We start from the raw sequence: 26,115 nt of genomic DNA, 5'->3' as shown, positions 1-26,115 counted from the left end.
ACAAAATAAAATCATTGTTGGAAATGAAAAATAGAGTACATAAAAAAACTAAAAGGGTATTGAAGGTAATGGATTTGAAAATTTTGCAAATGGATTAATTCCTGAGAAAATGTAAAGTAACAAAACTAATTCAAGAAATGCCAATGCTGACCCTGGCTTGTTGGCTTAGTGGTAGAGAATCAGCCTAGTATGTGGAAGTCCTGGGTTCGATTCCTGGTCAGGGCATACAGAAGGACTCATCTGTTTTCTCCACCTCTCCCCTTCTCATTTCTCTTTCTCTCTTCCCTTCCTGCAGCCATGGCTTGATTGGAGCAAGGTGACTCCAGGTGCTGAGAATGGCTCCATGGCCTCCACCTAAGGCACTTCTGAAGAGCTCAGTTTCTGAGCAACAGCATTGCCCCCTAGTAGGTTTGCTGCATGATCCTGGTCCGGGTGCATGTGTCTTCCCTCCCCTCAGAAGAAGGAGAAAGAGAAGGAGAAGGAGAAGGAGAAGAAGGAGAAGAAATGCCAATGCTAATAAATATATTCAATTACTGATATTGAAAATCTCCCCACAGAGAAACCATTAAGCTAGATGGTTTTACTGGTGACTTTTACCAAATATTCAATAAACAGACAACTCTAATTATCTTACAAATTATACCAGAGAATATAAAAATAGGAAATGCCTTCCAAATAACTTCATGAGGTAGGTAATATTTCCAAATCTGATTATCTAAACCAGATTGGACAGTATGAACAATGAGAATTACTGGGTAATCTCACTTATAAACATTAATACATAGTAGCAAGTTGAATCCAGCAATGTATAAAAGAAAGATAATACCTGATGACCAAATTGATTGGATTTATCAGAGATAAAATTTAATGTCTATTAATGATAAAAAAAAAAAGAAAGAAAGAAAGAAAGAAAACCAAATCTTTTAGCAGGCAAAAACTAGAAGAGAATGAAACTTCCTCTCAGGGCAAACTAAAGGCAAATCTCATGCTTAACAGTGGTATAGATATAGTGCTTTTCTGTCTCCATTTCTATTCAACATTTTATTGGAGGTGCTAGGCAGTTCAAGAAAGAAAAAGGAAGAGAGAAACAAAGAGTAGGGGAGGGGAAGGGGAAATAAACTGTCACTATCCACAGCTGCAATATTTTTAAAAATGCAGACAAATTAATAGAATTAATAAATTTGTCAAGATGTAAGTTCTATTGTATTTTTACATATTAGCATACAATTCTTTTAAATTAATTTTTAGAGACAAAGAAGAAGAGAGAGAGTGAGTGAATGAGAGACATCAATTTGTTGTTCTACTTATCCATGTATTCATTGGTTGATTCTTCTATGTGCCCTGATGTAGGATCCAACCCACAACCTTGGCATGTTGTGACAATGCTCTAACCAACTGAGCTACCAAGCCAGGAAGAGTTATTAAAAATAATGTAATATACAGATGATGTATTATGGAATTATACCCTTGAAACCTGTGATTTTTATTATTCAATGTCAGTCTAATAATTTAATAAATTTTTTAAAAGAAAAAATAATGAGGACCAGATAAATTAGTTTTAATATTTTAAGCCTAGTATGTTTATAATATTCCAACATGTAATTAATATTAAAAACTATTTATGAAAAAATATGTTTTTAAATAACGATAATAATTTATAATAGAAAATATGTTACCTTGGAATAATTATAACAAAAGAGGTTTTATAAAAATTTTAGGAAATCTAGAAACTTTAAAAACAACTCATGAAAAATGGAAATATGTACATGGTGGGCAAGAAGGCTCAATATATTTGAAAAGTCAGCTCTCCTCAAATTGATCTTTTAATTTAGAGAAATTTTAATCAATATCCTAACAACCAAATAAATAAATAAAAAAATTCAGTTAAAAATAAAAGTTGACAAGCTGATTCTAAATGTTTTTCTGAAGAACTAAAGGACATGAGTTAAGACAGCCACTCTTTCAGAAGAGTAAGTGGAAAACTTGTTTTACTAAAAAACCTTCAAATAAAACAATAATCACTAACTTAGTGTGGCATTCACACAAGAACAATCAATAGAGTAAAAAAGCTTAGGAGCAGATCCATGCTTTATTTGACACATAACAGAGGCATTTGTGTAGTTCACTGGGGGAACTACACCATGTAGAAATTATTACCGGGACAAGTAGTTATCTACATAGAAAGGAAAATTTATCTGTACTTCATATTGTGCACAAATGTCAACTCCAGATGATCAAGGGAAGAGTAAGAAAATCAAACCTTAATGTTTTCACAAAGAAATACAATATCTTTACAACCTCAAAGTAGGGAAGAATTCCTTAAATAACAAGTAGAAAGCACTAAACATAAAAGAAAAGATGGTCACATTCAAATTACATTAAAATTAAGAACCTTTGTTCACTTAAGTCGAGCCAGATAAATCAGAACAATGTATTTGCTGCACAGATAATTGACAAAGGTTTTGTGTACAGAATATACAGAGGAGTCTTGAAATAAAGAAACAAACTAAAAGAAAAGCGAGCAAAGACTTTAATTTATATATACTCTTTTGTATGCATATTTTCATTTAAAATGATAAAAATTAAACTTGTCCTGTAAATTGTGTCTTGTATGGAGCATAAAATTAAAAACAGGTTTTTGCTTTTTTTTTCTTTCATTTTTCTGAAGCTGGAAACAGGGAGAGACAGTCAGACAGACTCCCGCATGCGCCCGACCGGGATCCACCCGGCACGCCCACCAGGGGCGACGCTCTGCCCACCAGGGGGCGATGCTCTGCCCATCCTGGGCGTCGCCATGTTGCGACCAGAGCCACTCTAGCGCCTGAGGCAGAGGCCACAGAGCCATCCCCAGCGCCCGGGCCATCTTTGCTCCAATGGAGCCTTGGCTGCGGGAGGGGAAGAGAGAGACAGAGAGGAAAGCGCGGCGGAGGGGTGGAGAAGCAAATGGGCGCTTCTCCTGAGTGCCCTGGCCAGGAATCGAACCCGCACGCTAGGCCGACGCTCTACCGCTGAGCCAATTGGCCGGGGCAAAAACAGGTTTTAAACGTGTATGTTTGAAACAGTATGTTTCTCCAAGTTGTCCCACGAGTATTTGATATGTGGCTAATCCAAATCAAGTGTGCTGTAAATATAAAAACCACACTTTATTTTGAAGATTCTGTATATTTTAAAAAATGTAAAGTGCTCAGTTATAAGTTTTATACTGATTACATGTTAAAATGATCACATTTTGGATATATTGGGTTAAATAAAATATATTAAAATTAATGTTATCTATAAAGACGTTTTTGACGCCTTTTATTTATTAAGACAAAGAGAGAGGAGATTGGAAAGAGGAGTTATCCCTTCACTGCATATTTTTATTTTTTTGATGCCTACCTGAGTAGCACTTACTTCTTCCCTAAACACCATTCACCCACTGACCATTAGCAGGGCACGCGTCCTACACTTCGTGAAACACTCCATGAGAGTGTTGCTTACTCCCCAAGCATCCCAAAGCATTCCTTAGTCTTTCAAAGATCCACATGTTACTGGTAAACCCTTCTTAATTAATATGAAATTCTGCACGTGGTATTTAAATAATAGTACCTTACATTTATGTTGTCTTTTACAATGATATACATTGTCTCGTGATTCTCAAGACTTTATACTAAAGGTAAACCAGATAGTTTCCTTATATTACAGGTTAAGAGACTGAAGCTCAAAGAGGTTAAATAGCATGCCCAGGCTGTAGGGGCATAAAGAAGGGCAAGTGGTGACAATAGTCCCCTGTGCCAGGTCCAGGCTGGGTTGCTTAGCAGATAAAGGGCACTGAGGTCTCACAGGTTCAATCCCTGGTCAGGGTAGGTAGGAGAAGCAACCAAAGAGTGCACAACTAAGTGAACAATGAGTTGATGCTTCTCCCTCTCCCTTCCCTCCTATCTCTTTCAAAAAAATGGGAAAAATTAAAAATAAATAAATAATAAAACGTTTCATAGGCCAATCTATAGGGATGTCACAAAGATTTCAGTCTTGGTGAACTCCACCTCTGCAATCACTAGGTAGAGGGAGACAGCTGTGCACCCCATTGTGGGGTCTTGTGGCACTATGCCATTGCAAGGTCGCAGCAAGATGTGACAGAGCTCCAACATTAGCTCTGGACCCCTAATTCAGGGAGTTGCTCTAATAAACCAGACCATTTTTCATATAATAGTATTGAAGTGTGTAGAGCACATTAACATTTACAAAGCATTTACTATGTTATTTTATTTCTTCTCGTGCTTACTGTGTGCTAATTCAAGATAAAAAGTATATAAGCAAAAGAAATTTTTTGATTCCCAATTTGATTTCACACACACAAGCACACCCATTTATTCAACTCAACAAAAATCTACTTCTTGGTGGGCCATAATTAAACATTCTAAATATGCAAGAATAACTGTGCTTATAATTAAACAAATATTAAGTTCAATTCATTTTTATTCTTTCAAACCACATAAATGATTTTTATTTTTTACTGATCATATGATAAACATTATATAGGATTTTTATACTTATGTGTTTAATGCTTCTGTTGTATATAATCCTCATCGAATAATGTATACACTTTGTGGGAGAGGGTTCACTTAAAATATTTTCTTTTAATTTTTTATTTACAGTTGACATAGTATTATATTAGTTTCAACTGTATAACACAAAGATTAGACATTTTTATAACTTACAAAGTGGTCACTCTGATAATTCTAGTACCCACCTGGCACCATATATAGTTATGATAGTTGTACTGACTATACTTCTCACAAAAATTAGGGGATATTTCAAAATGAATATGAAGCGATAAAAAAAGAAACATTTGATTTTTTTAATTAAACAAGAACATCAGAAAGGCAAACAACAGGTCAAAGAAAGTTGTTCAATTATACAAATGAGGTACAAAACTAACTTTTATTTCATTGGTGAAAATGCCCTATATAAAAGGCTGGAAGTACTGGAGTATCTGCAAGTTCCCTGATCCCCTGATTTTTGTGAGCAGTGCATATTCCTTATGCTGTACTTTATGTCTGTGACTATGTAATGTGTCCATTTCTGAATGTTTCAACATGTCACACAGATACTTTTGTAAATCCTTAACAATAGCATTGCATGGAAGACAAAAGCTAGTAACCTTCTTTATTACACATAATGTGATTAAACAGCAGTCTAATACAATTTAAAAATAAGAAATGCAAGCAAACTATCCATTACTAATAAATTTAAGACAGCTCCTGAATGAAACAATCAAATTAATCATGATGTGATTATGGCAGTGTTCCTGCTTTCATGATAATTTTGCATTGATGTAGTTCATTAGCATGGCCAAAAATATTAGTGTATCCTAAATTTTATATATGGTTTAAATGTTATTGACAGTAGAATTAAAATAAAGTATAACAAGATATTGTTGGTATTTTCAATTTGCTAAAGTGATTTCATAGTTACCATTACAGCATGGTGTTTTGGTAGGAAATTGTTAATTCTGTTTTACAGATAAGAAAATTAGTGTCCAGGAAAGTCAGGCAACATCCCAATTCTGGAATTAAGCACAGGTCTGACTCCTAGCTCTTACCTTATTCCCTGCTATTGAGTGCCTCACACAGTTTGGCTTCAAATATTATTTCTTTCCCTCCTACCAGGGGAAAGAAAGCAGCTTCTACACCATAACATTTTGAGGGTAGTGTGACATCCGTAGAGACCACAACCTGAGAATCACATAAGCTTTCTGTGCCCCATGTCTCTCATCTATAAAACAACCTTCCCTATCCACGTACAGGGTTTTCGTAAAGAGCAACTTGAACTATGTTTTAAAGGACTTAATAAACTACAGACAGTTTTGCAATAATGGAAGGCACTCTTTTGTTCATGTAATATTCTTGAACATATGCAGTGACATGAAATGTGTTCATGATATACTCTGCCCATGGATTCATGTCCTTCCCAGATGCGTTTGGGATCAAACAATGGATGTTCTGTAACCGCTGTTAGGGAATGGGCCTTGGATGGCCATCCTCACCAGCTGTGGAATCCGTTCATTTGGCTCTGAAACCTGACGCTTTTGCCCACAACTAAAAGAAGCACAGTGCGTCCATCCAGTGACCGCTTTGCCTTCCCAGCGAAAATATCCTGTTTTGGCAACCTGGCTTTTCCCATAGTCAGATGTGGCTCTACATATGATCTCATTTAAGGAGTAGAGAAAAAATGTGCCGGCTTCACTTACTCACTGAAGTGAACATTTCTTTGAGTTATCCTACCTGAAACAAACAACCCAGAGGACTTAGGGCTTAAATTATAACCATTATATAAATCACTGATGATGGTCCCTTAACCCAAAGCCATTCACTGGTAGAGGTGGTCAGGGAGAGAAAGGAGTTCCTACGGGAAAAGAAAATGGACTTCACCAGGAAGAAGGGGCACCCAGCAAATTTCCAGGAACCGGCACACAGATCCCTGGCTGTCACCCAGAAGGAGAAGAAAGGTGTTTCCTTCAGGGATGAGATAAAAATATAATTATGAGCTATCCCTATTACTTGATCCTCTTCATGATGACCTTGATGTTATAATATCACAAGGAGGTTAAGTACAGCATAAGAAATATAGTCAATAGAATTATAATAACTATGTATGGTGTCAGGTGGGTATAAGACTTACCAGGGTGATCACTTATAAGTTATATAAATGTTTACTCTTTGTATGATGTATAATAACCTTGCCCTTTGCTTAAGGGCATCTGTTAAATCTCAGAACCACATCTTCTCTGTATAGACTTAGAACTAGAGAAAAACTCCCTCCTGACGGTGCAGGGGAGGAAGGAGCCCATATTCTGTATGAAGAAGCAAGGACACCTTGGGAGACACCTTTTGCTTTCACCATTCTTAGTGTTACAGTGTTCCTAGGCACACCTTTGCAGCATTACCTATCAAAATAGCTTTAGTTTCTCTAGAAAAGTCTTTTAACCCATTTATAGCAAAGATTACAGCTAGAACTGCCTTTATCAATCTCCTGAGAATGGGATACATATTCGTCTAAATGTGGGAATTCAAAATCAGTGTTACTTTTTATCATGTTTGACCAAACAAGTTTACAGATGGCTGAATCCTCTGTGATGTGGTAAAATTTACTCTTGAATGAATGTCCCTAATGTTACAAAAACTGGAAGCCAAGTACAGACATGTTTCTGGCCCACAGAAAGCCTCCACTGGAATTACCTCAGAATAATCAACCATCTTGCCATCTGGAACAAAACATGAGTCAGCAAGGCCTTTAAAATGGTATCTTTGCAAAATGGAGAAGTCAGATTAATTCACCTTTTAAATCAATAGACCAAAAGGTAAGAAGTAGCAAGAATTGTGGATGTCATTGATGAAGAACTGAATTGACATAATCTGTTGTAGAAAAGGTCATGGTCATCACAAACACCATTTGACCTCAAATATACATACCTATAACTGAATATGTACCTAAATGCACTTTATAGAGCTAAAGGTGTGTGTGTTTGTATGTATTTGTATAATTAAATATTTCTATGTAAAATGAACAACAGAAAAGATACTGTATTTTGAACAATTTTTAAAAATGTATAGCATTCCCTCAGTGTTCCAAATGGCTGTTGTACAAATCTTCCAGGTCTGCTGAACTTCCTCAAGGATGTCTTGTCTTTGGCTCTGCTATTCGGTCAGACTCCGTACAATGGGTGTAGAAAGTATTCAATAAAAGAGTGAATAATTTAGTTACTTTGGCCAATTTCCCAGTAATAAAAATGCACATATACTTTTATAGCATATATTGAATTGAATTGATCTAGCCTCAGCTTGCAGTCTGTCAACCTGCAGAGCCACCTGGGGGAGACAGGGGCTTAGAGGTGGCTAGTCCTGGAGTAGAAGCTCTTCAGTCTTACATTTGCCTTTAAAAATCTCATTTTATTTTTTCAAAGATAAATTTCACATAAAGATAATATACCAATGGGGAAAATTGTATGGCATGTCAATTATATCCCAAAACATCTTTTAAAAAGAAATATTAAAACTGGATTATATGATTAAAATATGACTCATTTGATATTATTTGGCTAATATTATTACTATCTGGCTTTTTGAAGGATAAAACTATATTCTTTCATTCACTTAAAAACCAACATTTTGACCCTGGCCTGTTGGCTCAGTGGTAGAGTGTCAGCCTGTGTATGGACATCCTGGGTTCAATTCCCAGTCAGGACACACAGAAGAAGTGACCATCTGCTTCTCCACTCCTTCCCTTTTTCCTTCTCTCTTTTTATCTCTCTCTTCCTCCTGTAGCCATGGCTCAGTAGGAGCAAGTTGGCCCCAGGCACTGAGGATGGCTCCATGGCCTCGCCTCAGGTGCTTAAATAGCTCGGTTGCTAAGCAACATAGCAACAGCCCCAGATGGGCAGAGCATCGCTCCATAAGTGGGCTTGCTGGGTAGATCCCAGTCAGGGCACATGTGGGAGTCTGTCTTTCTGCATCTCCACTTCTCACTTAAGAAAAAACAAAACAAAGCATTTCTGCCTGACCTTTGGTGGCTCAGTGATGAAGCCTTGACCTAGAATGCTGAGTCACCAGTTTGAAACCCTGGCTTGCCTGGTCAAAGCACATATTGGAGTTGTTGCATTCCTGCTCCTCTCCCCTTCTCTCTCTGTCTCTTTCTCTCTCCCCCCTCTCAAAAATGAATAAATAAAATCTTAAAAATAAATGCCAGAGGCTTTTCTTACTTGTCCTCTGATCTCTGCCATGGAAATTATAAACCCATTATCAGTATGATAGAGAGCCATTTTTAAAGCCAAGTTTGTCTGCCCCCCCAAAAAAAAATCTTAGGGTTTTTCCCCCAGTAGCAGGGCCTCTAGGAAATATGAAGGTGAGTTGGACATACTCTGTTCTTCAGGATCAGAAATTCTTAGGATAGTCACTTAGCTTTAAATATAATAAACAAAAACATTAATAAATAAAATTAATGAGATATTTGACATATGAAAAAATAATAAAGACTGGATGTAATTCATGTTTTAAACTTTAAAATCCAACATATCAATATCTTTAACCTCAAAGTAACTATGATTTAATTCATTAGTTGAAGTTATGTTTATATAGTATTGCCAGATTTAACAAAGAAAAATATGCCTAGTAAAATCTGAATTTCAAATAAAACCAAATAACGTTTTTAGTATATGTGTGTTTTATACAGTATTTCCTGTATTTTATCTGATAATCCTAGTAGGACTTTTTTTTAATGGATAACCATATCATTGCATTAGAAACAAGAAGAAAGTCTAAATGTCTACTACTATGTAAAATTGTGCCCAAATTTCAGATACTTAAAAATTCAAATATGTACTCTAGCACTTAGTACTTTAATGAAATGAGGTCTATGAAGTTTAAATGATCACTCGTAATAATATTAGAATGGCTCTGACTTATTTTTAAGTGTAGTTTCAGAACATGTGAAAAGGTTATGTGGGTGGCAGAGCCCATATTTTCTGGAGCAGACAAGAGACTCATGATCTAACCCAGAGCAGAATACTTAAAACCAATATTTGTCTGGATGTCAAGTTGCTGTAAGTGGGACAGATTTCTCCTTATAAAACTGAGACCAGGAGAGGGGACCAGGTGTGGGGAGCAGAGTTCAGGGTTTGCAATCTGAAGATTCACCAATATTCAGCAAGAAAAACAAACTTAGATATCATCTAGTCAACCCCTCTTTTTACAAATAGAAAAGGGGGATCTACTGTCTCTAAATCTTACATTTTATAATCTGTTAGATGGGGTTGCCTGTTGCCAACAGCTATTGTGAGAATGAAAAAGATAACATATGTGAAAGCATAGTTTTTGATCAAATAATTGTTATAAAGTAAGTATACCCCAAAGAGAAGTATATGAATCATGTACCCCTTACCTCTGATCCCAGACATGAGGTTAAATGACTTTTCAATGACCACAAAGAGAAGCCAAGGCAGAGCTAAACCACTCTCCTGGATTCTTAATCCAAGGTTTCTTCTAACTTTATGATGGTCACCTTTGGTACTGGCACAACAGCTCCATCCTAGACTTTTAAATCTGACACTGTATGCTATGTGTAGAGTTTAAGGAAAGGGAAGGTAGCAAGGAGAAAGGCATATAAAACAGAAACCAAAAGAGTGACAAGAAGGCACTATAAAGAGCAAATTACTGTCCATTGTCCAAAACCACTATTGCAATGGGAATTGTTTTGATTTCCAGTTTGGCACCTTTTGCATCAATCCCATTTAGCAGTCCTCAGTTGGACTCATGGCATGATGGTCAATATCATTCCACTGCTGTCCACATAAAGAATCTCATAGAAGCTCTACAAAGGGAGTTGGTCTTCCGTTCTTTGAGAGAAGGCTCTTATAGCAATATAGAAATAACAGCATTACTTTTATAGGTAAGAGATCTTCAACAAGTACTGAATATATACTTTTTGTACTTTGTCAGAGCTAATTATTTGGTGAAAAGATCCTTTCAAGATTCTTTTTTTTTTTTTTAGGGAAATGGTATTAGAAACCATATTAGCCTCTTTTCCTATGGATGGGTGGATAGGAAGATGAGTAGACTGAATAAGAAAATGACCAAACACCTGCTAAACAGGCTACATTGTGCCATGTGTGTGCTAGGTACTTGGCTTTCACAGGTATTACCTTATGCTATCTGTATGACAATTGTGTGAATGATGACTGCCATCATTGCTAACATATGAAGGAACTGAGACTTACAAGAGTTAAGTGACTTTTTGGTAGTTGCAGAGCTAGCATTTGGAGATCGGAACCTAAGGCTTCTAAAGCAAATCTTGCATAAGGCAACAATACAGAAGATGCTTCTGATGTAAGCTAACCCTAGTTTTAAAAAGCTATAGTCGGGCTTTTTTTCCTACTATGTGAAAAAATAAAAAACACCACTTTAATCATGGAAAAGATCTTATAAACCAAGCAATATACAAGGAAAATATAGGAATATGTAAAATCTAGTTAGGTTCATTGGAAAGGTCAGTTTGTTGACTGAGGTAGTCTTGATGTAAAGAGAAAAGGAAGAAATTGGCCAGCCTAAAAGCCAGGAAAGGTAAAGAAAGGATGAGGGAGCAGCACAGAGGAAAGAGGAGCTGAAACTGGATGTCACTGGCCTATGACATGAGGTGAGACATCAGGCAATATTAGGGGAAAAAGCTTGTTAGTCATAAATAAAACCATTGGAACATAATAACCATACATAGACCTAGTATGCATCTGGTTATCAATGAGTAGCTTAATCAAACAATGTGACAAATAAGATGGAATTAAGTGTCAGTTACTTATATCTTCATTGCTGGAGAAATGAGTGTCCCCCTTCAGAATAACTTCCAGGCGCCTGTGCTGGGGAACTACAAGGAATTCACCTGCTTTCAATGTTTCACTAAAACATGGAGGCTTTCATTTCATAGAAAGGATAAAATTAAAGCCAAAGCAATTGACACATTAGAAACAAACTAGCACTCTTCACTGAGGTATCAACCTTGTGTAAAGGGGAAAAAAAAAGCACAAGATTTTAGTTATTAAACCTGGAACACTCTTTCTAAGAATTTACTGATCACTTATTGGAATAAAATTAAATAAGTAAAATGCTTTTAACTAAAAGCAGGATTTTCAAATACTATTACATAAGATAACTATAAGATATGGAATCATTTAAGGATGTGCTGTTTAAAAAGAGAACAATAACTATAAATTAAACTATAAGCTACTTTGAGAATCTACTTTCTTATTCAACAGGACTCTTGACCTAACAGAAGTAGACCCATTGTGCGCAAACAAGGCAGCCCAGGGTGGTAATAAAAATGACAAAGCCGGCTTGCCTGAGCATCTTGACCGCATAGATCTCTCAGGTAGCACAGTCGCCGGCACCTCACCCACCAGCCTGCAGCCTGCCCAGCCAAACCGCAGATTTTACAAGGAAGCCATTACTCACAGCTGCACAGCACGTTAGAAGTTCTCTCTTCTTTAACAAAGGCGAGTATCTCAGGAAAGTGGTCAGTGCTCTTTGCAAACAACTGCGGTGACCAACCGACCTGGTTCCAGCCCAGCTCACACAGCACTGAATGACCTATCAAATTTAGTGCCTGCTTATTCCTATAAGCGTTTTTATTTTCCCTTTTCATTAGTTACCTAGCTGGATCCTCAAATACTCACTGGTCGCTAGCTATCAGCATGACGTTTCCACGCTCTGGTTTCCCTTTGTCACATCAGCAGTTCCCAGCGTGATTGCCACCACAGCTGCATTGGGTCCAGGCTGCCTGGATGCAATGCCGCAGTCAGCACCCCACCCCTCCAGTGGCCTTTTTTTTTCTTTTTAAAGAGATAGGACTATCCTCAACCTTAGGTTTCAGTCATGCTACAAAATGCAGCATGATTGCTCAGGCTGATGCTGTAAATTAACATAATGTAATGCATTTTCTATTATCTTCATATTGCAAAGATTAATTTTAGGAGGTAGGCATGGCTAACAAGAAGCTAGGTCTATCAAAGACTAGTGACCTTAGAAAAGTCACTCATAGGTCTCACTTACCCCATGGAAAATAAAGAATTGTGACCAGGCAATGTGCAGTCTGGAAATCCTCCCAAAATTAAAATTAAGAACATCATCTACACACTCTCTGATAAAATACAGTAACTTTGTGTTGCAGGTTACAACTCACAAAGCATTTTTTGTATTTTATTTGGATTTGGGGAAGAGGCTCTAAAGGTTTAAAATAAGGCATTCACTCAAAATGTTTTACAAAATGTGAAATGCTATGCAGTTATGAAGTGCTCTGGCCTGACCTGGGTGGCACGGCACATACAGCATTGACCTGGAATGCTAAGGTTGCCAGTTCAAAACCCTAGGCTTGCCCAGTCAGGACACGTACGACCAGCAATCAATGAACAACTAAAATGAAGCAACTATGAACTATGAGTTGACACTTCTCATTCCCCTTGTTCCTTTCTCTGTAAAATTAACAAATAAAGTATCTTTTAAAAAGTGCTCTAAGTTGTCATTGTTACTGTACATTTCATAATAAAAAAATACTGTAACAATTCAAATAGAATGCTATCTTCTGATTGCCTTCCAACGGGTGTGTGTGTGTGTGTGTGTGTGTGTGTGTGTGTGTGTGTGTGTGAAATACCAAGAGAGCCTATTTTTGTCAACAGCCCTCCCTCTACTCCCCTTGGGTGCATTATACTCCTCATGACAGTCTCCTGTAGCACTGCCCACCTCATCAACAGAAACTTAGACTTGAAGCTCATCTAGATCTACCAGAACATTGAAGCTTCCAGTTTCTTTCTTTTTTTTTTTTTTTTTTTTTTTTTTTTTTTTTGTATTTTTCTGAAGCTGGAAACGGGGAGAGACAGTCAGACAGACTCCCGCATGCGCCTGACCGGGGTCCACCCGGCACGCCCACCAGGGGCGAAGCTCTGCCCACCAGGGGGCGATGCTCTGTCCTTCCAGGGTGTCGCTCTGCCGTGACCAGAGTCACTCTAGCGCCTGGGGCAGAGGCCAAGGAGCCATCCCCAGCGCCCGGGCCATCTTTGCTCCAATGGAGCCTTGGCTATGGGAGGGGAAGAGAGAGACAGAGAGGAAGGAGGGGGTGGAGGTGGAGAAGCAAATGGGCGCTTCTCCTATGTGCCCTGGCCGGGAATCGAACCCGGGTCCCCCGCACGCCAGGCCGACGCTCTACCGCTGAGCCAACCGGCCAGGGCCGCTTCCAGTTTCTTTACCTCTGAAAAACATACCTAACTCAGCTCAGCAAGCGCCAGACCTGAAAAAGATAAACTGATCTTTTCTGGGGAATGTAAAAGTATATATTCATCAGTTGTCATCATTCACTTCAGAAGCAGCGTCACCAACCTCTCTGTTAAATGGTCCTGCACAGACACCAACTCTAATGCCTGGTCTTTCCTATTCTTGACTCATAGATTCAGATATATATTTCCAAGGAGATAGTAGGGCAATGTCTTGTTCAAACAAAATTGCTATATAACAAGTTTTTATGAAGAAGAAATAGTGTCTCACAGAGCCTTTTTATAAAATCTTTTTTTTTAATTATTACTTATTGATTTTAGAGAAGGAGGGAGACAGAAAGAAAACAACAACATTGATTGTTGTTCCACTTAGTTGAGCATTCATTGGTTTCTTCTTCTTTGTGTCCTGAATGGGGATCGAACCCACACCTTGGCATATTGGGACAACTCTCTAATCAGCTGAGCTACCTGGCAAGTGCCTCTTCTGGGGACCTTTTACCTGATTCTTACCATGGTGTCGGGTGGCCCTTGGTGGCGTGCACCTATGAAAGTGAACCTGTCTTCTCCAGAAGCCACCTCAATTCCAATAGCATCGTTAAGTTGTCGTCAAATTAATCGAGCCTTAGCACTTCAGTTTCTTGTTCACCTAGCATCGTATCTACTCATAACTTTGACTTATCCGAACCCCAAAGGGGCAAAAATTGTCAATTATAAGAATGTATAATCCCCTTACCTTCCTAGAAATTTTGGTCCCTAAGAAGATCATTTTGTTTTGCTCAGTGTAAGGTGTTGAGATGCAAGGAGCAGAAGCCGAGGGAAGAGCTAGATTATACTGTTTAAGAGTGCTGATCATGCTAGAAAAATTTCTAGGAACAAGGAACCCTGGAGAGAGTGAAACCAATACACCTGAAGGGCATTGGGGAGGTTGGAGAGTGGGTCAGGCGAGCAGAAAGAGGAGTTGAAGTGCTGCTATTATGAGTGAAACTTTTGGAAAACAGATTTATAAAGTAAATTTTTCAGAAGTCCTGCTGTGGTTTGTGCCATAATTCTGTCTTCAGTACCCTTATCAAGAGAAAACCTTTAGTTAAAAAACTCCTGTTCCTCCTCTAGACTTTTATAGCTAAGTTTAAGAGCCTTCAGAATGTGGCACAGTGCTGAGTCACATTCAGCGCTGGCAGCAAGAAAACAGCTTTGGATAACAAAGAAACTACTGCAGGATGAATGTAGAGCTCTGCTATCTGGACCAGAGACCTCCTAGGTGTGGACTGACCTCTGGTGTGGCACCCCCTTCCTAGTCCTTACCTCTATGTCCTCTAACTTCTCTCTCCTCTGTGTCAGTTTTGACACCACCCATCTTCACCCGAGGGCTCGATGACTCCGATTGCGTCTTTGCTGTCTCTTAAATACATTCGTTTTTTCATCAAAGGTGATTCTTCAAACTGCTGCCTGCTTCTTAGTGGTCTTATGTATAGACAAAAAGGTGGGTCTTGGGCTTAGGCTGCCATCTACATCCATATGGTACAATTAGTTATATGGAGTCCCATGGTCTTATGCTGTCACTCATTTGGAGATGTTTTGCAATTAAATACAAAACCTAGATTTTTTTTAAATGACAGTTATTGTTTTATATTAATTAGAAAGATGTGTGTTTATTTTAGAAAACATGAGGAATATAACCTATAATTCTATCATCTGAAATACTTATAACTTCTCTTGATTTTTTATAAATATAATATATATATTATATATATATATATCACTTGACTTAGTGTTTCCATTTAACATTATACTTCTCTTTTCTTCTTTGAGATTATAATTTTTAATACCTGCCTGATAACCCTTCTTATAGTTATACCATAACTTATTCCAACAGTTTCCTATTGTTCAACTTTTTTATCTCATGTTATTTATTTTATATTAGAGCGAGAGAGAGACAGGAAGGGAGAGAAATGAGAAGCATCAACTTGTAGTTGCATCACTTTAGTTGTTCATTGATTGTTTCTCATATGTTCCTTGACCAGGGGAACTCAAGCTAAGCCAGTGACCCCTTCTCAAGCCAGCAGCCTGAGTTCAAGCCAGCGACCTTTAGACTAAAGCCAGTGACCTTGGAATCAGGCTGATGATCCTACACTCAAGCCAGTGACCTCGAGGTTTTGAACCTGGTGACCTCAACATTCCAGGTTGACGCTCTATCCACTGCGTCACCAAGACCGGCCCTATTGTTCAATTTTAGGGTTGATATAAATTGTTTTCAAGAGGGAATACCTTTTTGTTTTTTGTTGGTTTTTTTTTAGTTGTTCATTGATTGCTTTCTTTCTTTTTTTTCTTTTATTTTTAATTAAATTTAATGCAGTGACATTGATAAATCAGAGTACATATGTTGAGAGAAAACATCTCCAGATTATTTTGACATTTGATTGTGCTGTATACCCCTCACCCAAAGTCAAATTGTCTTCTGTCACCTTCTATCTGGTTTTCTTTGTGCCCCTTCCCTCCCCCACCCCCTCTCTCCTTCCTCGCCCCATTCCCCCTCCCCCACCCCCCCCACCCCCATTACCATCACATTCTTGTTCATGTCTCTGAGTCTCATTTTTATGTCCCATCTATATATGGATTCATATAGTTCTTAGTTTTTTCTGATTTACTTATTTCACTCCGTATAATGTTATCAAGGTCCATCCATGTTATTGTAAATGATCTGATGTCATCATTTCTTATGGCTGAGTAGTATTCCATAGTATATATGTACCAAAGCTTTTTAATCCACTCGTCCTCTGACGGACACTTGGGCTGTTTCCAGATCTTCACTATTGTGAACAATGCTGCCACAAACATGGGGGTGCATTTCTCCTTTTGGAGCCGTTCTATGGTGTCCTTGGGGTATATTCCTAAAAGTGGGATAGCTGGGTCAAAAGGCAGTTCGATTTTCAGTTTTTTGAGGAATCTCCATACTGTTTTCCACAGAGGCTGCACCAGTCTGCATTCCCACCAGCAGTGCAGGAGGGTTCCAAAAGGCAATATCTTTTTACCCACCTACTCCCACTGCATAAGAGTACAATAAACACTATGCAGAAATAGCCTAGTAATGTAGAGTTTGAGGTTTCAATATCTTCATGAGCATTGCACGTGATATATGCCTTTTTACTGTCACAATCAATTACATATGTTTGTGTGGGGCTTTACATCCATTCTGAGGTTGGTTTCATGAGTACCACAAGCCTTTGACCTCTGCTACACTAGCACACTCAATAAACATGTGGATCTAGTTAAATTCATGGTACTATTTATGGTATATTAACATTGTTATCAAAAGATTTAAACTTTGTCTTAAAAGTATTAAAAAGACAATGGTTTCTAGATAATTAGTGAACCATGAATCTTCCATGTTCTGGAAAGACTGACTGTTGATGTACACAGGTTAGAGGTCAACAAATCTTTATCTCACCTGCAACTGACCTTAGAAATTGGTGTAAGAAAGTACTACTCACTGCCACCCTTGCCAAGCACTGTGAAGGCTTAGCCCAAGGGATGAGGCTTTGCCATTTGTTTAGGGCTTTTAAAGAGCTGGCACTGCCAACCCTCTGGCTTCTTCTCCTAGATGACCCCCAGCTGTTACTCTTACTGTGACCTTCTTTTCCTTTCCATTCACCTCATGTGGCCTCAACTCTCTTCCTGTGCAGCCTGGATACCACATGCCCTTCATGGTCCTCATCACAAAATTGTATGAGTGTCAGATTTTTGTCATTTCAGTAATGGTTGCTATTAAACCTGAGAGATGTCAGCTCAATCTGAGCATCCATTCATAATTATGGAGTCATAGTGTTAATAGCTTTGTCATAGATTCTGTTCACTTGCTTGTGTATAATGCCAGGACTCTCTTCATCTCAGTGACTGCTTTTGGCAGTTTAGTTAGGCAGACATGAATTCAAGCCCAATAAACCAGTAAATGTCTAAGCAAGCTGCTTATGCTTATTGTCCTTCAGTTTCTTCATCTGTAAAATGAGAACATTACCTTTCAGTATGGAAGTACACAGTGCTTGGCATATAATAGGTGTTCAAATTTAAAATTATTACTACTTTTGTATGTTATTTTTTCTGCTTTAGGGTACTCTCTTAACTAATTAATTTTATTTTTTTAAGTGAGAGGAGGGAAGATAGTGAGAGAGACTCCCATATGCACCCTGACAGGGACCCACCCAGCAATCCCCATCTGGAGGGAATTGATTCTCAAATCCAAACTATTTTTAGCACCTGAGGCCAAGGCTCAGACCAATTGAGCCACTGGCTACTGAAGGGGAAAAGAGAGGGAAAAGGGAGAGAAGCAGACGGTCACTTCTCCTGTGTGCCCTGACTGGGAATTGAACCCAGGACATCCAGAAGCCAGGCTGACACCCTATCCACTGAGCCAGCCAGCCAAAGCCAAATATAAACTTTTCAATTAAAGGATAAAAAGATAATTTACCCTCTCCCACTCCATCCTCACAGTACTGAAAGCCTTGTGTAATGGATGTCCTGGTTCATAAACAACATAACATTTTTATTTTCAGGGCTAAAAATAAAGAGTTGTTGCCCAGGAAGATGGGGTCAGACGAGTTGATTCCTGCCAGAGTTCTCGGTGTAAGATTTAGACAAAAGGTTGCCCGTTGGCAGCAGTAAGCCTGGGAACAAGAGCCAACCCACTAAGGAAAGCAGAGCAGAAAGCTGGAAAGAGCCAGGTTCTGAAAGATGTCACAAACCAGCCAAACTAATGCCAACCACTGCTTACCCTTCAAACTCTGTTTATGTGGCAAAAACAATGAGATCGCATGGAGATAAAGCCAGTTTTTGTGAGTTTTCCATTATTTGCAGAATAAAAGGTGTGACTGGTCAGACAAAAATAATACCTACCATAGTCTGACCTACCAGTCTCTGCAGGTTGTTATGCGAATTAAATGAGCTAATGCAACTATAAGCAAGATAATAAAATAAGGTGTTTTAATACAATGCCTTGCACATAACAGATACCCGTGAATTGTATACTTAATTGCACTGAATTAGACCCTAATATACATTAAGCAAATAGCTTACTTGTAATTTTTTGTCTGTCTTTTCCTTACATAAAAGCAAATGAAAAAAAGTATTTGAAATAAAAATATTTGTTATGTTTTTATTCAGGAAAACAACGATAAATTTGAGTGTTTACAAAACAAGAGAGAACATTAATGGTTTTGAATTTGCCTTTTCATCTAAATCTGTATGTCCACTTAATGACAGACTTTGCAAGAGGAATTAAACAAGTTGTATAGATACTCACAGTGCCATGCTAGGCCATCTAATAGGAAAAATGCAGAAGTTAGTTTGAACAGTTTATTTGCTGGCTCATTTTGTATAAACCAGGAAGGAAATATGGATGCATGAGGTATAGAATCTAGAAAAATCATGGTATGTCCCTAGTGAACTTTGGAAGGTCATTAAATGCCATCTCTGCTTCAGGCCAGCTCAAATCTAACCCTCCCATGGGAGATAAGAACTCGCCTAGCCTGTCATGCCACCTGTTCCTAATCAATCAAGTTGTCATCCAGGGTCAAATGTGCCCTCTTAGATTCTGAAAAGCATCTTCGTGCATTATGATGGCATTTTCCCTTGGTTTATGAAAGTGAAATGTACTTCAGTCAAGTTGCAATAGCAGATATGACTTCATATGAGCCTCGGAAAGTTGCCTTTCATTCTCTCTTAGCCTATTATATAAATTGTTTTCCTTAAATATACTTCTTCCTTCTTTCTGATTCCCAGGTTTCTCTTAAAAGTCTGTGTTGCCTGGGAGACCAAGGCCAAAAGTACACATTTCTTCCTATAAAAAGCTTAGGGCTGTGCCCATCTCCCCCTCTGCTCAATCCACATACCAACTCCAGAACCTTTTGGCGATTCAGTTGTGAACCTCTACAAGTGTCAACAAAAGTGCAGAATGTATTACTCCCTATAATAATGTTTTCAACAGAATAGCCACACTGGTTATTGACAGATTTTATTAGTATCCTATGAGCCAGTGATATACTCACTTTTTATTTTTTGTATTTTTCCGAAGTTAGAAGCAGGGAGGCAGTCAGATAGACTCCCGCATGCACCAAGGGGGCGATGCTCTGTCCATCTGGAGCATTGCTCCATTGTGGCTGGAGCCATTCTAGTGCCTGAGGTGGAGGCCATGGAGCTGTCCTCAGCGCCTGGGCCAACTTGGCTCCAGTGGAGCCTTGGCTGTGGGAAAAGAAGACAGAGATAGAGAGGGAGAAGAGGAAGGGTGGAGAAGCAGATGGGCTCTTCCCCTGTGTGCTCTGACCGAGAATCAAACTTGGGACTTCCACACGCTGGGCCAACACTGTACTGCTGAGCCAACCATCCAAGGCCTTATTCACTTTCTTTCTTTTTTTTTTTCTTTTCCAAGTGAGAGGAGATAGACAGATAGATTTCCACATGCACCCAGACCGGGATCCATCTGCTAACTAACCTCCATCTAAGGTGGGTTGATGCTCTGCCCATCTAAGGCCAAGCTCAAAACTGAGCTATTTTTAGTGCCTGAGGTGGAGGCTCCATGGAGCCATCCTAAGCACCCAGGGCTGATGTGCTGGTACCAATTAAGCCATGGCTGCGGGAAGAGAATAGAGAAAGAGAGAGAGAAGGGGAGGGGGAGGGATGAAGAAGCAGATGGTTGCTACTCTTGTGTGCCCTGATTGGGAATTGAACCCAGAAAATCCACATGCTGGGCCAACACTCTATCACTGAGACAATTTTCCAGGACCGATTTACTCACTTTCATTTAAATTTTACTCATAGTACAGCTCTCAAAAACAAGTACTATTTTACTAGTAAGAAAAACATTGCACAAAAAAATAATCTAACCAAGAAACACAGCTGTTGACTGGCTGAGCCAGATTTCAAACATAAATCTGCCCTTTTCTCACATTGCTTGTGTAAGCTGTTATTATTGTTGCTGGGATAGTTTTTATCATTGAGAGAAAATGTTTGCAAATAATATATCTAATAAATCTTACCTTTTGCGACAACTTGGAAGGACCTGGAAACTACAGTGTGTCCGTAAAGTCATGGTGCACTTTTGACCGGTCACAGGAAAGCAACAAAAGACAATAGAAATGTGCAATCTGCACCAAATAAAAAGAAAACCCTTCCAGTTTCTGTAGGATGATGCAGCAACATGTGCGTATGCACAGATGATGACGTAACACTGTGTATACAGTGGAGCAGCCCACGGCCATGCCAGTCGAGATGTGGATGGTACAGAGGAAAGTTCAGTGTGTTCTGTGGCTCGCTAAATTAGAATCCGTGACCAAAGTGCAACGTGAATATCGGCGCGTTTATAACGAAGTGCCACCACATAGGAATAACATTACTCGGTGGGATAAGCAGTTGAAGGAAACTGGCAGTTTGCAGTTTGATGGAGAAACCCCCTTCTGGTAGGCCATCAGTCAGTGACGAGTCTGTAGAGGCTATACGGGATAGCTACCTAAGGAGCCCTAAAAAATCTGTGCATGAGCCCACATCGAACTGCACTGAATTGGTATGAAACTGGGAGAGTTTTTCTTTTATTTGGTGCAGATTTCACATTTCTATTGTCTTTTGTTGCTTTCCTGTGACCAGTCAAAAGTGCACCATTACTTTACAGACACACTGTATTATGTTAAGTGAAATAAGCCAGGCAGAGAAAGAAAAATATCATATGACCTCACTCATTTGAGGAATCAAATGAACAATATGAACTGAGGAACGAAATAGAGGCAGAGGCGGGATCAAAGGGACCAGAGGGAAAGTGGACAGAGGGAAAGGGGATGAGAGGATGGGATCAGAAAAGGGAAAGAAATTGGTAAAATTATATACACATAACACAGCGTTATAGAGAGCAGAAAAGCAAATCCTGGAGGGAAGGAGGGAGGGCATTGGAGAGAGTGGGGCAAGAAGTATGTTGAGGGGAACACGGGGAAGGGAGTGATGCATTTGAGGGACACTAGAATCTATGTAAACACAATAAATTAAAATAAACAATAAAAAAGAGTTAATATCCAAAATATCAGGGAACTCATACAACTCTGCATCAAAAAAATCACCCCAAAATCCAACTAAAAAATGGGCAGAGGATATAAATAGACATTTATCCAAAGAGGACATAGAAATGGTCAATAGAGGCCCTGGCCGGTTGGCTCAGCGGTAGAGCGTCGGCCTAGCGTGCGGAGGACCCGGGTTCGATTCCCGGCCAGGGCACACAGGAGAAGCGCCCATTTGCTTCTCCACCCCTCCGCCGCGCTTTCCTCTCTGTCTCTCTCTTCCCCTTCCGCAGCCAAGGCTCCATTGGAGCAAAGATGGCCCGGGCGCTGGGGATGGCTCTGTGGCCTCTGCCTCAGGTGCTAGAGTGGCTCTGGTCGCAACATGGCGACGCCCAGGATGGGCAGAGCATCGCCCCCTGGTGGGCAGAGCGTCGCCCCATGGTGGGCGTGCCGGGTGGATCCCGGTCGGGCGCATGCGGGAGTCTGTCTGACTGTCTCTCCCTGTTTCCAGCTTCAGAAAAAAAAAAAAAAAGAAATGGTCAATAGATATGTGAAAAGGTGTTCAACGACACTAACCATTAATGCAGTGAAAATCAAAACCACAATGAGATTTCACCTCATACCTGTTAAAATGGCTAGTATTAAGAAGACTAGAAAAACAAGTGCTAATAAAGATGTGGAGAAAGGAGAAACTTCATGTACTGTTGGTGGGAATGTAAATTTGTGCAGCCACTATGGAAAATGGTATGGCTGATATTTCCTTATTGATTTTCTGTTTGGATGATCCTTCTGGAGTTGTCAATGGAATATTAAGATTCCCCAACTATGACTGTGTTTTTGTATGTTTCTCCCTTTAGTTCTGTTAGTAGTTGCTTTATATATTTTGGTGTTTCCTGATTTGGTGCATATATACTAAGAAGTATACATCTTCTTGTGGTAATGTCCCCTTTATCATAATAAATTATCTATCTTTGTCTCTTGTTACCTTTGTCTTCTTAAAATCTATTTTGTCATATATAAGTATGGGCACTTTTGTTTTTCTGTGGATGCTATTTGCATGGAAACTTATTTTCCACCCTTTCACTTGAGTCTAATTTTGTCTTTGCAAATTAAATGTGTCTCCTGAAGGCAGCAGACCATTGCGTTTTTTTTTTTTTTTTATTTAATCTGCTCCTCTGTGACTCTTTATTGGTGAGTCCAGTCCACTAACATTTAGGGCAGGCATTGGGAACCTATGGCTCGCGAGCTAGATGTGGCTCTTTTGATGGCTGCATCTGGCTCGCAGACAAATCTTTAATAAAAAAAATAATAACATTAAAAATAGAAAACATTCTGGCTCTGGCCGATTGGCTCAGTGGTAGAGTGTCGGCCTGGCATGCAGGAGTCCCGGGTTCGATTCCCAGCCAAGGCACCCAGGAGAAGCGCCCATCAGCTTCTCCACCCCTCCTCTTCTTCTTGCTCTCTGTCTCTCTCTTCCCCTCCCACAGTCAAGGCTCCATTGGAGCAAAGTTGGCCCAGGTGCTGAGGATGACTCCATGGCCTTTGCCTCAGACGCTAGAATGGCCCTGGTTGCAACAGAGCAGTGCCCCAGATGGGCAGAGCATCACCCCTTGGTGGGCATGCTGGGTGGATCCCGGTCGGGTGCATGTGGGAGTCTGTCTGACTGCCTCCCCATTTCCAACTTCAGGAAAAAAAAATAGAAAACATTCTCATGTATTACAATCCATTCATTTCCTACCGCTTATGTTCATGGTTGTGGGTGGCTGGAGCCAATCACAGCTGTCCTCTGGGACAACACCAAATTTTTATTGGATAATGATTAACGTACATGGGTCATTGTGAGATCAGGAAGTAAACTTCCCACCTTTTAATCAAGTAGTCAGCTAGCTAATTGCAGAAACCCTTTTGACGAAGAAGATGGCTAAAAGAAAAAAAGATGAAGAGTATCGTACTTTTCAGCAGGAATGGACAGAGGAATTCGCCTTTGTGGAGAGAGTAGATTCTGCAGTGTGTCTAATATGCAATGATAAAATTGCATAGATGAAATGGTCAAATATGAAGCAACACTTCAACACACACCATACTACATTTGCATCGAAATATCCAGCGGGGGACAGCAGGAAGAAAGCATGTCAAGAGCTACTGTGCAGAGTGCAAGCTAGTCAGCAGCAACTCCGTGCTTGGACCCAACAAGGTGACAGGAATTCGGCTCGCTTTGCCGGTGCTTTAGCAATTCTGAGTAACAGAAAGTCATTCACAGATGGAGAGTATGCCAAAACATTCATGCTTGATGTTGCCAATGAACTTTGTCTGATAAAGACAAGATAATCAAATGAATAAAAGACATACCTCTGTTGGCAAGAACTGTTCACGATCATATCATCATGATGGCAAATCAAATTGAGGCAACACAAGTGAAGGACATAAATGCAGCACCATTCTTTTCTCTCGCTTTGGATGAATCAACAGACGTAAGCCATTTATCCCAGTTCAGTGTGATTGCAAGGTATGCTCTTGGTGACACACTATGTGAGGAAGTCTTGCTGTTTTGCCTATGAGAGAGAGGATTTATTCAAGTCTTTCACTGAGTTCGCTAAAGAAAAAAGTCTACCAATGGATAAACTTATTTCGGTGTGTAGTGATGGTGCTCCATGCATGTTGGGGAAAAAGAGGATTCCTAGTGCTTCTTCGTGAACATGAAAAGAGAGCCATCCTAAGTTTTCACTACATTCTACATCAAGAGGCACTTTGTGCTCAGATGTATGGCGAGCAGCTTGGTGAGGTGATGTCGCTGGTCATTCGGGTGGTCAACTTTATTGTTGCCTGAGCTTTAAATGATTGCCAGTTTAAAACACTGCCGGATGAAGTTGGGAATAATTATCCTGGTCTGCTTCTGCACAGCAATGTGTGTTGGTTGTCAAGAGGGAAGGTGCTCAGCCGTTTCGTGGACTGTCTGAGTGAAATCCAGACTTTTCTTGAAATAAAAAACATTGAGCATCTTGAGTTAGTTAACACTGAGTGGCTCCTGAAGTTCTACTATCTCGTGAACATGACTGAACATCTGAACCAGCTCAATGTGAAAATTCAAGGCATTGGAAATATAGTCTTATCCCTTCAACAAGCAGTGTTTGCATTTGAAAACAAGCTGGAACTCTTCATTGCCGACATTGAAACAGGTCGTTTACTACACTTTGAAAAACTGGGAGAGTTTAAAGATGCATGCACAGCAAGTGACCCTGCTCAACATCTTGATCTCCAGCAGATAGCAGAGAATTTCGTGAGCGCACTCATCTTTTTAAGTTCATCACCCATGCACACGAGTGTGCAATGTACAGCGCCGACCTGAGTTACATCCCTGGTGTCTCCGTCAGAAATTTTGAGCTACAAGCTCTGACCTGAAGGCCTCCGACATGTGGGTGAATAAGTTCAAGTCACTGAATGAAGATCTGGAAAGACTTGCACGACAGCAAGCAGAGTTGGTGAGCAAACACAAGTGGGGAGAAATGAAAAACTTCAACCTGCGGACCAGCTGATTGTCTAAACTTGGAACGCGCTTCCTATCACATACCACACACTGCAGCTTGTGAGTATTGCTGTACTGACAATGTTTGGTTCTACGTACGCATGTGAGCAGTCTTTCTCACATCTAAAGAACGTCAAGACCAGCCTACGATCACATTTAATGCATGGAAGTCTCAAAGCCTGCATGAAGCTTAACCTCACCACATATCAACCAGACTACAAAGCCATCAGCAAAACCATGCAGTACCAGAAGTCGCATTAATGGTAAGAAGTACTTTATTCATCTTTGGTTAGCAACAGCATGACAACATTATTAAAAAAAACTCAGAGACTTATTGTACTTTAAAAGTGTTGGTCTTACATAAGATGCACACATTTACTTGTATTTAGTGTTAAACATATTGTATGGTTCTCACAGAATTACATTTTAAAATATGTGGCGTTCATGACTCTCTCAGCCAAAACGGTTCCTGACCCTGCTTTAGGGTAATTAATGATGTATGTATAAGGATTCTCTGGAGCCATTTTATCTTCTGTTTTCTGGTAGCATTGTGCCTTCATTGGTTCTTTTCTTTTGTGATTTTTTTCCTGTTATTTTTATTTGGTGGTATTTCAAACTGCTTTCCTCTGTTTTCCCTTTTTTTTAAAAAAAATTTTTTACAGAGACAGAGAGAGAGTCAGAGTGAGGGATAGACAGGGACAGACAGACAGGAACGGAGGGATGAGAAGCATCAATCATTAGTTTTTCGTTGAGCATTGTGACACCTTAGTTGT

At 39.5% G+C, this 26,115-nt stretch overlaps 1 protein-coding gene across 1 annotated transcript in view; it reads right to left on the bottom strand.

Moving 5' to 3' along the window:
• SACS (sacsin molecular chaperone) overlaps window positions 1-12,277 on the bottom strand; it is a 94,351-nt gene extending 82,074 nt beyond the window's left edge. The window contains exon 1 of the mRNA XM_066381000.1: window positions 12,200-12,277. The gene's annotated coding sequence lies outside the window, so the exon portion shown is untranslated. The remainder of the gene's footprint in view (window positions 1-12,199) is intronic.
• Between the last annotated feature and the right edge of the window lie 13,838 nt (window positions 12,278-26,115).

This window comes from Saccopteryx leptura, chromosome 4 (genome assembly GCF_036850995.1).
Source record: "Saccopteryx leptura isolate mSacLep1 chromosome 4, mSacLep1_pri_phased_curated, whole genome shotgun sequence".
Classification (NCBI taxonomy): Eukaryota; Metazoa; Chordata; class Mammalia; order Chiroptera; family Emballonuridae; genus Saccopteryx; species Saccopteryx leptura.
This window is presented reverse-complemented; position numbering and strand designations above follow the sequence as displayed.